Raw genomic sequence first — 17,893 nt, 5'->3', positions numbered from 1 at the left:
CCTACTGGCCAGTATGAACAATTGGGTAAAGGATATGTAAAATCAGAATGGAAATTACCATACACACATTCTTGCTATAGTGACAGCAACAAAAATGTATTTCTTAGTGGTGAAAATTGTAAACATTCACTAAGCGGTATACTTTTGTGTCAGGGTATTAATTTACACGGAGCATGTGATGGAAATTCTAACAACCTTTCATGCCACCAGCTAGTCACACCTGCAACTCAGATAGAGCCCTTCTTTATGCAACTTGCAAACGGGAGTTACATTCTTAGAACGGATCACAGATGTTGTGGCCTAGTGCCAGGGAAAAGTTATCTAGTAAGTGTAACATCCATGGTCAAATGCTGTATGCAAGCATTGTTCCCGAGTGGGCCTGCAGACACAGTGACTCCCATCTGGCCTCGTCTGAATCTCTATTCTATACGAATTGATACTTTAAGCAAAATGAAGTCTGTGCTTTTACAGACAACAGTGCCCATAACGTCATCAAAAGAGACGTATGATCTTCTAGTTGCAAGGACAGCTACTGAAGTTCATGAACTTTTATCAACAAATTGCCCCGTGCATTTCGTAGAAATGCTTAGCCAACTCCTTAACATGTCTAGTGCCACAAGCATCCCAGGCATATTTAAGACGATTTTTACGGGACTACTAACACCTTTTCAAGCAATTTTGGGAATCGTTCCTAATTTTGTACACTCTGTTTTTGGCGGCATACCCTTATTTTTGGGACTTGTAGCAGGGATTTTATTTTTGTCCGTCCTGCTTCGTTATGGCAAGCCAAAGCTCAGACATAGCTCCCATGGGAATGGAAGAGACAATCCTAGCAATGCGCTACCGGAACAGGATAACTAACGTCCTTGGATTGGCCAGGCTGAGAGATCTAAACATGACCTGGTTCCTTTCATTCAGACCTATATGGCAGAACTGTATGTTACCGGTACTTCGATGTATGCTATGCGGAGATGAATGCGTGTTGGACATCTGTCTTTCACTTCCATCAGCAGTACCAATGGACGTCGATACTTTGCTCAGTCCAATAACGGCTCACGCATTGTGTTGTCCCCAGCGGCTACCAATTCTGATGACGGCATTCGTTGAGACTCCTATGCTACGACTAGGTGGTAACAGTGGAGCGAGTGACAAAAGCAGCATCACCCAGGTACGACCTTCTGTGAGCATTGCTGATCCCGACTATGATGACAGCAATCATTCTCACACCTGCCAAGTTACAGCACTATCGAATTTGGTTGAACTGTCACCTGATTTTGTAGACCAATTCTTTGAGAGCCTGTCTGATATGATGTTCTCACCCGAACAGAAATAATAACTTTGGAGAAGCTTTCCGACACACAGCGTTCCCATGAACTCTGAATTCGGCCTTCAGTTTTGATCAACAAAAACTGCTAAAAGCGTTGGAACTCTATTTCCCCGTTCAAGCAATAATTCTTTTGAATTGGATATTTTTTTTAATATTGACCTTTTTTTGGCACGAACAATTCTTTGCTTAAGGTAAAAACTATTCTTAGAGAACAGAAGCTTCAAACTTCTATTTCTAAACACATCTAGAGACATAACAACTTACATCAGCCTCTAGCACATTTATTGCAATGCATTTATATGTGATGATTTATCTCGCCCTTCTTCTGTTTCAGAGATATTTCATGTGCAATTCTTTTTGCATAATCGTTCATTGATTTCATATGCATTAATTTTTGAATGATTTTTATGCTTCAAAAACGTACAGTACCTAAATTTCACGTATTACAATATACGCCTATTTCGAGTGCATATATGTATTTTGGGGTGGGCAATGTTACACATGCATCTTATTGCTCTAGTTTTAGTAATTTGATGGACATGAAAACGTGGAGTGGGTATTGCGTGTTTATCTAGGTTCCTGATCGATACTGCGACTTGATGCCCCTATTCGGCTATAAATCCATTTATTCCCTATATTGGCATAACCGTTCAAGTGCGATATTCAGAAAGTCATCTCTGGCCTCACACGAACAGAGCCACATTCCAGAATAGTTCTCTGCCACTTCCTTTGCAACCAATTAGTGCAATGACAGAGCAGAAGTCACTATCTGATATTCCTAGATTAACACTCCGAGTTCTTCAACAAGATAAAAACTCAGCAAACCTGGAAATCCCCGCTTGCTGTGTTTTGATTAGTAATGGAACTCTAATGAGCAACTGATAGCTATCACTTCCTAGTGACATCTTTAATTGACGTCTTATGTCCAGCAAACTTACGTCAAACCAGGCACCTGTCAGGTATAAATATTACCAACGTTGCCTTAAGCAATTGCTGGTGTCTCATCGCTGTTGTATGCTGTATGCAGTACCCTGTTGCTGCAGCCTGCTGCCCGTCGCCTGAAGCCGCTGATACCATTATCGCTGCTAAAGCGCGAACGATGGTGTGGTGTAACTAGGAGCTGAACAGCCGTCCCTCTGCGAAGAGCCCAGCAGATGCCAAGCTGCCCGTGGACGCTGTCCCCCCTCCTTCTCCTCCTCGACGCGCTGAAGAGAGACGCTGTCTTTCTCCTGCAGAGAAATCCAGCGCCAGCGTTTCTAGTCTGCCCTCGCGGGTTACTGGGATACCGAGTTTCCCCTGAAGGAGATACCAGACCTCCATCATTCTATTCAGAGGTATGGTGTTGACTAAACCCTTAGTGAGAATTCTTGAAGCAAACCTTGGCAAAACCAACTTAAACTGAAGCTACTTACTTACTCCCCTCCCAAGTATTAGGCTTAGGTCAGGTACACTGGGGTAGGCGTAGTTAGAAGCACCAGTTGAGTATTTTAGCCTAATGTATATATGACTGTATATATGTTTTATTACTTTTAAACCATTGTATGGCTAAGAAACCATATCAATGCTTTTACAGTATTATTTCGCAATACTTATCTTACTGTACGTACTTTTTATCATAACAAGTCTTGCAATTGTGGCAATACATTTCTCTTGTACGAGAAGAAAGACTGTTCAATAAATGTTAACCCTTTATTGACAAACGCCCGTCTCTCTATTCTCTACATATTGTGAAAGTAAACTGCACTAACCTGACTGAGTGAAATACATGTCTATTGTTTCACACGACCCTAGAGATTGACTCTTAATCTGAGGAGCAAAGTTGTCATGTTGCACGGTTGTTGGAAAGCTGAATCCCTTCTTGTCTGTGCCAGGGAAGCTGATCACTTCCCATGCAGAGAAGAAAGTTTCCAGTGACCTCTGAGCTAGTTGGTAACACACCCAATTAAGTTTAGCATAGTCAGTAGAGGCCTGGAAGATCCGCACTTCTACGTCGATACTACTGTTTATGTTATTCCAATGCGCAGAGCCTAGTGGGAAACTAGGAACTACACTACATGGCTAGGCCAGGTGTCCTTCAAAGCAGTGACTGCAATCCCATTTTCCTTCATCTGGTGGAAGTGATGAATTCCGCCCTCAGGGATCACCCGCAAACTCTCTGAGTCTATCAACCAGTTAAGGGAGACTGGGGCATGGTCTATCACCTACCTCCTGGGAACTACTTACCCCTAAAGCCACATTGGCTACCCCTGTAGAATTCCCACCAGAGGTTCCACCAAAAGGTGGTTTCTAAGGACATACTGAGTCCCCCTACTTGTGTCCTAGCTGAGAACAATCAAAGCACAGAGATTGGAAATGGGACGCCCTGGGTCACCACCCACCAGAGCCTCCTCCCTGTTTCCTAGAAGGGGCATGGAAACCCTGACCCCTACCTTATTCTGGGACCTGTCTCTGTCTCACTTGATCCCTCCCTCTCTCTACTAGGGGAAATGTGTACTACTCTTCTAGGTGTCACTCCCAGATACATGTTTATGGACTCTGGGGCTGAGCCAGAGGTCTGCCTCCTTAGCTAGCAAGTCCTCTAGGTTCAATGAGATTACTATCAATAAGGTGTTGGTGCAACTCTGCAAAACAAAGGCTGAACATGTGCTTCCATGCATTTACATTGTACAGCTCCTGTTAATCTTTCACTTCACTGCCCTTCACCCAACCATACAGTACCTTGAAAAAGTAATCCACATAATCCACCAAAGACTGATGGGACAACTTCTGTCTGTCCCTAAACCTCTGCTGTACTTTTCCGAGGTGAGGCCATACCTCCTGATAAGAGGGTCCGGTAGACAGTCAAAATATCGAGTTGTAAATATCGACTTACCATAATATCGAGTCTGTAATATCGAAGGAGCATAATATCGAAGGCAAGAATATCGTAGGACAGAATATCGACCCAAGGTAAGTAATATCGAAATACTTAATATCGATGTAAGTAATATCGAAGTTAGTAATATCGATAGCATATATATCGATGTTAATAATTTCGATGACACTAATATCGATATTTGTATTATTTTATAGTTTTTTATTATGTATGTGTTATATGTTTAATTTAAGTATTTAAAATAATTACTATTATATGTGTATACATTTTCTATAATAATATAGAAATTTATAAGTAAATTTGATGTTTTAGTACCGGAGCGGGTTGTGGGTTTATAGGGGAATAGGGTGGGAAGTAATTTAATTATGGTAAGTTGATTAATAATTAGTAGGATTAATTAATTAATTATAATTATTTGCTAATTAATATTGATTAATTGGGAAATAATTAATTGATTAATTGATATATATTTTCTGTAGCGGGATGTGGGTTTATAGGGGAATAGGGTGGGGAGTAATTTAATATTAATTAATTAATTAATATATGTTTTTAAATATTTATAACTAATTAATTGGCAAATAATTAATATTAATTAGTTAATTAATAAATATAATTTGGTACATATTTTAAATTAGTAATTAATTGGTAATTAAATAATATTAGTTAGTTAATTACATTATTAGAGTTATTTATTTATATATAAATTTTAGTTACTGTTAATTAATTAATTGGGGAAAAATGATAATAATTATTAAATTATATTAATTACAGCTTATGTGCTAATATATTTAGTTTATTGTTATTGTTAATTAATTATTAATTGCTAATTAAAAAATATTATTTAACTTTGGGTTAAGGAGTATTTTTAGGGTTCAGGGTCATTTTTGGGTTTTTGGGTAAAGGGGTATTTTGAGTGTTTAGGGGCAGTTTTCAGTTTTTGGGTAAAGGGGTGTTTTTAGGGTTCAGGGTCAGTTTTCAGTTTTTGGGTAAAGGGGTATTTTTAGGGTTCAGGGTCAGTTTTCAGTTCATGGGTAAAGGGGTATTTTTAGTGTTCAGGGTCAGTTTTCAGTTCATGGGTAAAGGGGTATTTTTAGTGTTCAGGGTCAGTTTTCAGTTCATGGGTAAAGGGGTATTTTTAGTGTTCAGGGTCAGTTTTCAGTTCATGGGTAAAGGGGTATTTTTAGGGTTCAGGGTCAGTTTTCAGTTCATGGGTAAAGGGGTATTTTTAGGGTTCAGGGTCAGTTTTCAGTTTTTGGGTAAAGGGGTGTTTTTTTAGGGTTCAGGGTCAGTTTTCAGTTCATGGGTAAAGGGGTATTTTTAGGGTTCAGGGTCAGTTTTCAGTTCATGGGTAAAGGGGTATTTTTAGGGTTCAGGGTCAGTTTTCAGTTCATGGGTAAAGGGGTATTTTTAGGGTTCAGGGTCAGTTTTCAGTTCATGGGTAAAGGGGTATTTTTAGGGTTCAGGGTCAGTTTTCAGTTTTTGGGTAAAGGGGTGTTTTTTTAGGGTTCAGGGTCAGTTTTCAGTTCATGGGTAAAGGGGTATTTTTAGGGTTCAGGGTCAGTTTTCAGTTCATGGGTAAAGGGGTATTTTTAGGGTTCAGGGTCAGTTTTCAGTTCATGGGGAAAGGGGTATTTTTAGGGTTCAGGGTCAGTTTTCAGTTCATGGGTAAAGGGGTATTTTTAGGGTTCAGGGTCAGTTTTCAGTTCTTGGGTAAAGGGGTATTTTTAGGGTTCAGGGTCAGTTTTCAGTTCTTGGATAAAGAGGTATTTTTAGGGTTCAGGGTCAGTTTTCAGTTTTTGGGTAATGGGGTATTTTTAGTAAATTAATTATTAATACTTATTGTTTAGTACATATATATTATATCTTTACTGTATATATTTTTATTTATTAATTTTAAACATTATTAGATACTTTTAAATATGTTTATTTTATTTATTAGTGTTATATACTTACTTTTACATTTATATATATTTAAAAATAAATCGATATTTTTAACATCGATATTTTTTACAACGATATTATTTTTTCGATATTTTTGTACTTACCATGTTGTAGATAGGATGTCGATATTTTTGCCCTCGATATTGTTGACTCGATATTCTTGTAGGTCGATATTTTTGTAGTCGATATTCTGTCATAGATCCGAGGGTCCTTCATGGAGGGTATCACATTTTCCAGTGCCAGCAGGGTATCCCTTCCTTCCCTAGAGATGTGCCTCCAGAGGCTGGCTCCCCAATCCTATTCAGAGACCCTATGCATTTCCAGAGCAACCTAATATTGCTGACTCTGCTTGCTTAACTCTGTTGCCCAGCTCTCTGGGCCATGGGCCATTCTCCTCTGCTTCATGGCTAGTCACTTTCCTCTAACGCTTTTTTAGCCTCAGCCATTTCCCTGGCAAGGCTCTCTCCACCTCAGCTTTCGTTTCCTCCATCTTGAGCATGGCGTTCTGCAGCCTAAACTCCCTTTCAATGTTACTGACCACTATCTCCTTTAGAGAGAGGCCTTGAGAGGACACACTGCTCTGGAAGGGATTTCTAATTCAGGAGACAAGTCACCCCCACCCCTGTGTTCTGCATCTCAGGACCTACGCCCAGGGCCTCCTCTTATACCTCCTTATCATCTTACTTATCCTCTTCTTCCGTTGCTGTCAGCAACTGGTGAGCCTCAGCGCAGGCCTGCAGAGCTTTCTGAAGCTCCAACATTTTGGTGTGGTTCTTGTTTGGAAGTCCCCTTACCTTATAGACTCCTAGACCTCAGCCATAGTGTAGCTTTACAGGGTGATGAGCTTGAATCTTATTTCTGTAGGTATGGTCATCTTTTCGAAAGCCAGAATGTTGCTTGGTAGTTTTGGCTTTCTTCAGTGTCATGTTCCTGTTGTCCCTGAGTCATAAATTGTTCCCTTGACAGGAGTCACACTACTTTCCCCATGGGAATAATAGGAGGAGGATCAACTGGATGTTTTATGGGGGGGTGGGGATACAAAGTATCAGCTTTCCTATTCGTTTGACCTAGAAGAAATGTGATGATGAAATCATAATCATTAAAACAATTGCGACCAATGTAACTGCCTAGCAGATAGAGCATGGTCTGACTTTAAAAACTATAAGTTGGGATGGTCAGTAAGAATGGTGGTAGTGTGTTGTGCCCCCACTAAGCAGTGTTGCAATTCTTCAAATGCAACTTTTATGGCTAATAATTCTCTGTCTGCTATGATTTAATTTGACTCTATGTTTTTTTTTTGCTAGAGTAAAAGTCAACTGGGTGTAATTGTCCAGAAACTGGAACAGTCTCCCAATGGCGCTTTGTTAAACATCCACTTCCACAACAAAAAGGCGTGAGAGATCATGGTAACTTAGCACAGGAGCAGTGACAAATTGTTTTTTCAAGATTTGAAAACCTTTCTCTGCTTCTGAAATCCATTGAAATATCAGTCCTTATTCGAACAAGCCTGTTATATATATTTTATATTGAAGGTCTTACAGAGCGCGAACAAGATCCTTGCGGATATCAGAGCGTTTTACAATAAATAAGGATAATTATACAAACGGATAAATGCAGGTAAGTAACATATACATAGAAACTCGTGCAAAGTGGATCAGTAGGGTACAAAACAAACACATGTCCAACGAATCAAGTCGCGGTCAGATAAAGTGACTGGAGTGACTAGAAGGACCCTTGTGGTAGTAGGGATTACTAGTAAGGGTACGATTGATCTCTGCGTTTCTTTAGTCTATGATAAGGTGAATTTTGCCATAAAAATCGCTTTTACTACCTTTCTGAACGATGCGGTAGAAGCATTCAGTCTAGTTTCTGGGGGAAGTATATTCCATATCCTGGGCGCCATTCCAGAGAAGGTTTGTTTATATGTTTTCTTCCTGTTGAATCTTTGAGGTTTCAGAAGCAGGTTTTCCGCACTTCTTGAGTGTGAGAAGTTAGCCTGGTATATGATGTCCACTAGTTCTAGTGGGCACCTTGCTCCAGTCTAATCGACCCTTATTGATGGTGGTTGTAAAGTCAACCTTATAGAAAGCTATCCCAGTGGTAGCTTGGATCAGCAGTCATCAGGCTCAGACTTCAGAGAGCATTTTAGGCGAGTTCTTTTATCAATTATAATCCCTTGAGTACCAAATGAAAGGACACCACACAAGGTATATATCAAATATATATGTATTTATTCTAAACACAACCCATCTGCACTCTTTATGAGGTCAGAGGTAAAAGTACAATACAAGAATCTTAATTAGCACACAATAAGTTGCACAGTATACATCTTGCCCTAGGGGCCTCACAAACCATATACTAAAATAGTGGTATAGAACCACGTGATAATTAGAAAGCAGGCATGGGGCCTGTGGAATCCCTGGTGCTACTCTAAACAACCAAAGTTTAGGAAGTAGGAGGCCCATGGCAGACGCGTGCAGTGTCTAAACACAGCCACGGGTTACCATTAACTTTCTATGGAAAAGCAAACAAGTTACAAATTTACAGTTTAAGGATACTTCTGGATGGACTACGATGAAACCCTTTTAGACTTAGATACTAGAAGGGTCAATACCCTCGTGACTACCAGAGTACTTCTGTTACCTCATCCACGGAAGCCGGATGCATAGGTGTCTTTTGATGTCAGGTTTTGTCGTCGATTTCAATGGAGAGCTGCAAAGAAGTGCTGCAGGCGACCAGAGGAAAAGTGTCTGGGTGGATCCAAGGGTGGATCAAAGATCTGAAGAACCTTAAAGCAGGAGGGACAGAGTCTGGGTCACTTGCCAGTGACCAGCATGGCGATGGAAAGCTGCCTGCCAATGTCGGGTGATTTCAGGTGAAAAGGTGAAGTTTGTCTCTTCAGCCACAAGAACCAGGAGGTGTCGACGATAACCAAGAGCTGGATTCTAGCTGTCCCACAAAGGATCTAGTTGACTGGGGTGTCGGTATCCAGATTGGAACCAACAAGCCTTGGCAAACGCAACCCACGCAGGATGTCAAGATTGGCTTCGATGCAGACCAGCAAGGTTTGTGGCGCTTCCCCTTTGTAAGAAAGCTGGAGCAAGCTTGGAGCAACCAGGAAAGTAAGTTAGATTTAAAATGGAGTCTTCCAGGGGCTCACTAGCCAACAGACTAGGAACCGTGAATACGTGTCAAGCTGAAATGCAAAAGCAGGGCCCATGGGACACTCGTGGAGTGGGGGCCTCTGAGCTTTGGTGCAAAAGGTGCTCTGGGCTGGGGCTTCAAGCATCCCAAGGCACAACTTTGAGTTATCTCGTGAAGTGAGTGGAGCTTTCAAAATGCAGGATGTCCAGGAGTTCAGGTCGAAGGTCTCTCGTGTCCGACATGGGTCTCAGCTTTGCTGTGAGCGAAGGTGAGGGTCAGAGATGTCTGTAAGTCCATGTCCTGTGTCGCAGATTCTTCAGGATCTGGCAGGAGCCACAAAAATGCAGACTGGCAAAGTTGCTGTTGGTGCCTGTTTGAACAGGGTGGTCACTCCTTGACCACAAGGGAGATGTCTTCCATCTTCCAGTCGAAATGGAATGTCGAAGATCCAGGATATATGTTTCAGAGTTTCGTCCAGGGTAACCTAAAGTCCTAGGGACTGGGTTCCTATACTTATACTAAGTTTAGGGGCTGGACTACCTTTAAGGTCCCTCCGTGGGGGGACCTGAGAAGAGGGTGGTTACACCCCTTTCCCTTTGACGAGTTTCGCGCCAGAGCTGGGGCAGAGTGCCCCAGCAACCGGTTTGAACTGGGAAATGCATGGAGCACCTAGTGTGCAACAGGCAGTATCGGGAAAGCATTCAATAAATGCAGCCCTCCCTGCCCCAATACACAAAAGCCTGTCTGGGGAGGTGACAGCACCTCCTTGGACAGGAAACCTATTGTCCAGGCCTCCCCTGCCAGAGTTTCGTCCAGCAGCATGAGGTAAGACTTGTGTCTGTGGCAGTAGCATCCATTTTGTGATGCTGAGGCTCTGTTTAACTTTAACCGGGTAAACCAGTAACTACATGTCTTCTCCCTCTAGAAGGGTGGAATGCTACCCCCACCGCCAGGACTGGCGGGGCGGAGGGGGTTGTATTCCAAAGTGTTTGACACCTTACACGACATGTTTTGATAAATCCAAACCAAAGTTAGCATTAACCGCGAGGATTATAATGCACTCAAGAGTATATGGTATGGCTATATCATAGAACAGCTATAAGGAGATGGTTCTGAAAGCTGCAGAGGGGCTCAGCTCATGCTAGGGCACCAAACCACGCACTCTACCTCCAGGATTGTTGAGGTCTGCCTTAGGAGTGGCTTATAGGTGTATAGGTGTATATGTGTCTATATATATATACATTGATTATTTTTTACAGCCATTCATGCACTCACTGCCCGTTAGAGACACCTCCGACTTTCTACGCATCATTGATAATTTGATATGGAAGTCGGGGTATTGGCTAATTCGTTTTGATGTTTCTAGCTTATATACAAGCATCCCACAGAACCTGGGCATAGATGCTAGTAAACACTTTCTCAGGGGCAGGTCACTTTCACATCTGACGCACACTGATATGCTTTTGGAGATGATGTAAATTTGTCTCCAAAACAATTACTTCATCTTTCACGAACAGCTGTACAAACAGATCAGGGGGACGGCGATGGGTACTTGCTTTGCCCCCAGCCTGGCGGGACTTTACCTAGGCTGGTGGGAGGAGCTAGTGGTGAAAAACATGTCCCACTATAGTACCCATGTCGTCCTCTGGTCTCGCCATATAGACGACATTTTCTGTGTTTGGGATGGCACACTGGATGAGGCAAAGGAATTCGAAATGATTCTTAATGACAATTCTCTTAATTTGACTTTCACAAGTACAATGAGTCAAAAAGAACTTGAATTCCTGGATGTGAGATTAGAAGTAAAAAATGATGGATTATGCAGTACACTGTTCCGAAAATCCACAGCAGGTAACAGTTTGTTACACGCGCAAAGCTGCCATCCACCCAACCTGAGCAGAAGTATTCCGGTAGGAGAACTTATAAGAGCTAAACGTAATTCCAGCACTCCAGAAGGATACATACTTGAAAAAAACTGTATGATTAAAAGATTTTTGGAAAGGGGATACAGTCGATCCTTAATCAAACAGGCAGAGGATCAAGTTGATTCACTTAGTAGAAAAGACCTACTCATCCCCAAGACACATGACAAAAATGAGGAACAAATAAGATTCATCACCACATACGATAGTCAGGCATGGCAGGTCCGTCGCAGTCTTATCAAATACTGGGATGTGTTGAAATTAGACAGCGATATAAAGGAGGTACTCAACGAAAAACCTGCAATAACTTACTGGAAGGCTAAATCTTTAAAAGACAGTCTAAGCTCCACTTTGATCAAGGAACCTAAAAAAGCTAACATGATCCAAGGGTTTTTTCCGTGTCGGAAATGTAAGGCCTGTAGGCATAGCCACAATTGCAAAGTACTCAAATTGCGTGTATCAAGAGGGAGAGAGAGGACCAGATAGCTAGTCCAGATCCCCGGTTTATATGTAGATTAATCAAAAAGAGACTAGCTATGGGTTGGGATGGTATGATGTTTACATTATAAAGATCACGATGACTCAGGTAAGTTTTGTCGGTCAGGGGTGGCACCCGTTGGGTGTCTTTAGAAAGCCCTCACCCACCAACCTAGTTGATGGCATGCTTCATCATCGGGCCCACCCAGTGACACCTAGCGTGTCCCGGGTGTGCTACGACGCCTGAATACAGCGGAGCAGGTATGTCACTGTGTGTGTGGTGAGGGATGTTAAGGTAGTGAGTTTTAAAACGGCTTGGCGGGGGTCTCTATACCCAGAAGGGTAAAAGACTTTATTAATAGGGCCTCCGTCAGCGGTTAAAAATAAGGCTGTGGGACGTAAGAGGCGAGTTACGACCTCTCACGTCCTTTAGAGTGTCAACATGTTTCAGCTAGTGCCTTATTGATATGCTGGCTTTCTTCAGGACAGTTAAAATAGGTGTGGGTGTGATTAAAACTAGTGGATGTGTAGTGTGGGCTATGTGTCTACACGCCCTAAAGTGTATCTAACTGTGAGAGGGGGGGATTCCCTTCTCAAGATCACGCTAGTTTTAAGTGGTTTCCTCTTCAAGGTTACTTTGAAGTAGCAAAGGGTAGACCAGGATTACTGGCCAATGCCGGCTGTGGACCTAGTGTGCCTCCTTCGTGGAAAGTACTCAAATTGTCATTAGATCATGAACCGCATAAAATCATTAAACATCTTCATTGCAACACTGACTTTGTGATTTATGCGCTACGTTGCCCATGCAATAAATCTTATATTGGGTGGACAACCAAACCAGCAAAAATGAGAATACTGGAACACCTCAGGGCAATAAAAAACTTAAATGAGCAATATCCAATGGCAAGACACTTTTCCACAGAACACAAGCAAAACCCTGATCTTCTTGAATTCACGGTAATTGACTGCATTGAGAAAAGAGAGAGGGGAGGGAACAGATGGCTGGAGCTCCGTAAACTGGAGTCAAAATACATCATCCAGTATGATACTTTACAACCTAAGGGTCACAACGTGGGTGGTGAGTTGGCAATTCATCTATACAGTTAAAAGTGTTTATTGATATGTTGAACCACGACAGCCGCCATAGAAATTTCTCCATTCCTGTGGTTTTTAATATGTTTTAATAATTGTGATCAAACTAAACTCAGAACAGCATAAATAAGAATATCATTGTTGTTTTTTTTGATTTGCAGGGTGTTGAAACTGATCAGTGCAAACATGAAGATTTATGCCCACTTGGGCAAAATAACTTAGGAATGATCGTCTCTGCAAACAGCATCATGCCCACTAGGGCAATACTATGTGACTCTTAATTTTCCGAAACTTTTGGGGACAAATAACAGCAATGTTATTGGACTAAAAACACGGACTATTTAATTTAAAATGATGCATAAACATGTGATTTCAACATGTGACAACACTGTGTCAATAACTGCAACCCTGTATTACTTTAACAACCACTTGGCTAACACAGAGCAACATTGTAACGCTGTTAGTATTTTGTTTATGTTGATGGATCACATGCACGCAAAATATGTGTTTGTATCGCTTTAAAAGGAATGGCAATGGAACAGACCTGGACCCGTGAGCAAGAAGTCGGCTGACTTCGAAACGCGTAGGGTAATAATCCTTGTGCCTGAATAAACCCTTCTGCACACTATTGGGGCTTCGACTCTGGTTCTTTCTTTGCGAGAAGAGTTTCCAGGAGGTGACTGAATATTATATATATATATATATATATATATATATATATATATATATATATATATATATATATATATATATATATATATATATATATATATATATATATATATATATATATATATATAGGCATACTATATCTAAGCAAGGGGTGATTAAACCACCTTACCCAGGCTGTGTGAACGGACCTGTGGTGTCAGTTTGGAAGGCAAACCAGGGGTGGCACAATACATGTTGCAGCCCCTGGTAGTCCTAGGGTGCACCTATGCCCAGGGTACCTAGGGTACACTATACAGGGGCTCACAAGGGTGACCCAGTAACCAATCCGTTATGTACCTAAAGTACATGGTATTAATTTAGCAAGAGAACAGCTGGGCTGTGGCCCTGATTAGCACGTCCACAGCCTCACTAAAGTAAAAAAACAGAGAATCACAGCAAAAAGTGGGGGTAACCATAGGAAGCAGACCCTACTCTCCTAAATTGAAGATCTTGTCCCACCAGAGATCGTCAACTTCTGTGCTAGGTAGCTAGGAGTCTTGTGATGTGTAGCCTTATGCGTCTTGCACCCTATTTTTAGGTGAATTCTGGCTTCAAGCGGTAGCCAATTTAGAGCTTTTAAATCTGGGGAAATATGGGAACTTCTTTTCGAGCCAGTGATGAGTATCGCTGCCGCATTTATAGAGGCTCTTAGGGGTGCTGTTGTAGCTTTTGGGAGGCCACACAGAGAGACACCTCCGTATTCCACTCGAGGGATATCTAGCGCTTGTACTGCCAGCTTGAAGTCATTGACTGGTAGAAACGGTTTCAGCTTCCTCTGTGTGTTTATCTGGAAGTTTGTTCCCTTTGTTGCATAGCTAATGTGTTTCTGCATAGTGAGGTTGCTGTCAAGAGTTATTCCCAGGGATTTCGCTGAGTATACAATGTTTGGTTGAACGTGAGTGCAGTATTATGTTTGATCAAGTCTTGCATAATGGGGACTTTGGCGGGTGGCGCTATAAGGAGGAATTCGGTCTTTAGAGTGTTCAATTTGAGAGTGTTTTCTGCCAGCCAAGTCTGGGTGTTCCTGAGCATTGTGTTAAGCACTTTAATGTCTTCTAGGATGTGAAACGTGAGGTAGAGTTGTGTGTTGTTGACGTACATATGATATTGCACGTTAGACGCATGTAGCATTTCGGTGAGAGGTTCCAGGAACAGGTTAAACAACGTTGGAGATAGTGAGGATCCTTGAAGTCCCCACAGCGTGACTGGTACGGGTTTGGAGAGAGTGTTGTTGACCTTGAATTTTTGCGTTCTGTTATGAAGAAACGAGGTAAACCACTTTAGCACTGATCCAGATAGACCCATTCTATGTTTCAGGAGATCTATCAGATTATCGTGTTTGACCGTATCAAAGGCTGAGGATAGGTCTAGAAGGATGAGAAGGCATGATCCGTTCTGATTGAGGATTTGTAGAGCATCGCCAATAATGTGTCATGGCTGATTCAGTGCTGTAACCTGCTCTGAAGCCTGATTGGTGTTTGTTTAGAAGGTCAAAGTGATCAATATGTTTAGTCAATTGGTGGTGTACACATTTTTCGAGTAGTTTGGCCAAGGTAGGAATATTGGAGATAGGACAATAGTTACTTAAGTCAGTGGGGTCAGCTGTGGGTTTCTTTAGGATGGGTGATACCTGTCTGACTTTGAGGGAGTTCGGGATGCAGCCTTGTTGGAGGGAACTGGTAATAATTTTGGTCCAGAAAGGCAGAAGCCATGGGGTTAAGTCTTTAACAGCATTTGCCGGGAGAGGATCGGTGAGGTGATTGGCCGGCTTCAGGGACTTAAGAATTTTGCCTAAAGCTTCTTCAGTGTAAGTAGCAAAGGATGACCAGGCAGCGTTGTTTTTTAAGTCAAAATTAGAGGGTATTTGGTGTGATGCAGCTGGGATTGGAGGGAAGGTGTTTGTAAGAGGACCGGAGTGTGGTAATAGGTCATTTAGGAGATCCTTCTTGATGTTGTCAGTCTTCTGATTAAAGAAGGCAGAGAAATCTTCACAGTTTGGTTGCGGGCAGGCTATGTCTTGTACCCGTTGAGGAGCGTCCTTAGATTGTATTATGATTAGCTCAAAAAGTTTTTTGGGGCGATTTCTTGCTTGGTCTAGTTGGTGGCTGAAAAAGTCAATTTTTGTGCCCTTGATCTTTCTATAATAAGCATTTCTCTTTTTTCTTAGTAACTTGAGGTGATTAGAGGATGGGACTGATCTCCAAATGCGTTTGTGAGATCTGAGAGACCGTCTATCCTCGTTAAGTAGACCGTTGTACCAGGGCTTAGAGTCTTTAGTGGAAACTCTCTTAAGTTGAAGGGGTGCTACCTCGTTAATAATCAAAGTCATACAATTGAGGTAGTGGTTGGTGAGATCATTGACGTTGGGAGATCCTACAGGGGGCAGAAGAAGGTTGTAGCTGGAAGAGGGTAATGTGTTGGGGTTGAGTTTTTTCAAGTCTCTTTTCCAAATCTTTGGTTTTGTGGATTGAACTGAGTTAAGTTTCAATGTTTCGTTGATAAAGAAGGTGATAATATGATGGTCTGACCAGTCACAGGGTAGGATCGACTCAAGCTGAGTGAAGTCACTTTTTGAGATTATTAAAATCCAGGATTGCGCCTTTTTTAAGTGTAGGGCTGTTGCAGATTTGGGTGAGGGCTAATTCATCAAGGAAGAGTTTGAGACTATTGACCACTGCGTTGTTGTGGTCGTTCCAATGAAGATTGAAGTCGCCCAGGAATATCTGGGTAATTTGCCACCTGGAGTTCATTGAAACCATATCCATGAAGTGTTCGGTGAAGATGAGGTTGTCTCCAGGAGGATGATAGATGATGTGAAGCAAGGAAACTGGCTTTACGTTTCTGCTAATGTCAAGGCATATATATTCGCAAAAGAGGTGTATACAGGTGATGCCTCCCCCTATCTTATCGATTCTATCCAATCTAATGATGTCGTAGTTAGGGGGCACTAGAATGTCGATGAGTGGAGTGGAGGATTCTGTTAGCCAGGTTTCAGTTAAAATTATCAGATCCAATTCCTGTGAGATGATGAGTTCAGCTGAATCCGCTGCGTATCTAGAGGCAGATCTACAGTTTAGGAGTGTGCATTTAAGACAGGTTGTGATGAGAGTAGAAGTGGTATCCTGAATGAGAGGGACTCTTCTTAGGTTGTTGTTGACAATTCCTCTATTGTTGTGTGTAGAGGATCTGGATGGGTTAGGGGGGATAATAGGTATGGACATCTGAATGGGAGTTAAGGGGTTCGTAAGAGTGGGTTCGGAAGAGTGTAGTAGAGAGATGAGATTGCTCATAGAGCGGATTGATGCTTTGTATTGGACGTGTTAAGAAATTACAGGAGGGGACTGTTTTCCATCTGGGACGAGTAAGTTTCGAGGTGAGAGTGGGGTGATTCGGGCACTCGCTAGATGGAGTAGTACGCCATGATTGTCTCGACATCATCTCCTTAAAAGATTGGAGTTCCTTTTTTATTTGGTGAAGTGCAGTCATAATCTCATCCAGTCTTGGGTCTGGTGTGGTTATGCGTGAGGTAAGTGGCTGTGTCATGCGTGTGAATGACTGCAAAGTGGTAAGGTTGGGAGTATGATCAGGTCCAGGTATGTGCAATGTTGCAGGTGTTGATGAGTGGTTTGTGGAAGTCGATAGCTGAGAAGTGGGGGTGGTTAATGTGGGTGTGAGAGGGGTAGTTGGGAGCGATGTGTGTTCTGAGGGCAGCTTGTTTTCAGAATGGTAGACGGGTGTCCTGTTATGTGCAAACAACTGACCTGGGAGGGGGTGATCGTGATGGGGGAGTAAATTTAAAAATTAGCATTATGAGGCACGGATGAAGTAGTTGGAGAGATGGTTATGGGGGATGATGTTAGGAGGAAGGGAGCTATGATCTTACCCTGATGGGGTTCACTATCTAATGGGGGCACATGATCTGTCTCAGAGGTGCTGGGTAGCATGTGTGGGTTTAGTGAAGTGGTGTGAGGGGTAGTCTGGGTAGAAGTATCGTATGAAGCGACCTACCCTTGACCCTCGGGTAGGTCGCTTCCCCGCCGCTACAGCGCCTCCTCAGCCTGCCAGCCTGCCGCCTCCTCAGCCTGCCAGACTTCTCCTGCACCCCCCTGTGTGCCAGCAGCCCCTGACCCCGCGCCACCGATTTTCCCGCCGCTGAACCCCGCTGTTTTTTCCCGCCACTGACCCCCCCTGTGGCCCGCACCCCGTGCCCATTGGCAGCCTGCCCTCCCGCCTCCCAGCTGACCCCAGTTAAAGGGAGGCTGCTGCGTGACGGAGACATTGACCCTTGACCCTCGGGTAGGTCACTTCCAAGCCGCTACAGCGCCTCCTCAGCCTGCCAGCCAGCCGCCTCCTCAGCCTGCCAGCCTTCTCCTGCACCCCCGTGTGCCAGCAGCCCCTGACCCC

The sequence above is a fragment of the Lissotriton vulgaris genome, chromosome 8 (assembly GCF_964263255.1).
Source record: "Lissotriton vulgaris chromosome 8, aLisVul1.2, whole genome shotgun sequence".
NCBI classification, from domain to species: domain Eukaryota; kingdom Metazoa; phylum Chordata; class Amphibia; order Caudata; family Salamandridae; genus Lissotriton; species Lissotriton vulgaris.
Note: the sequence above shows the minus strand (reverse complement) of the source record.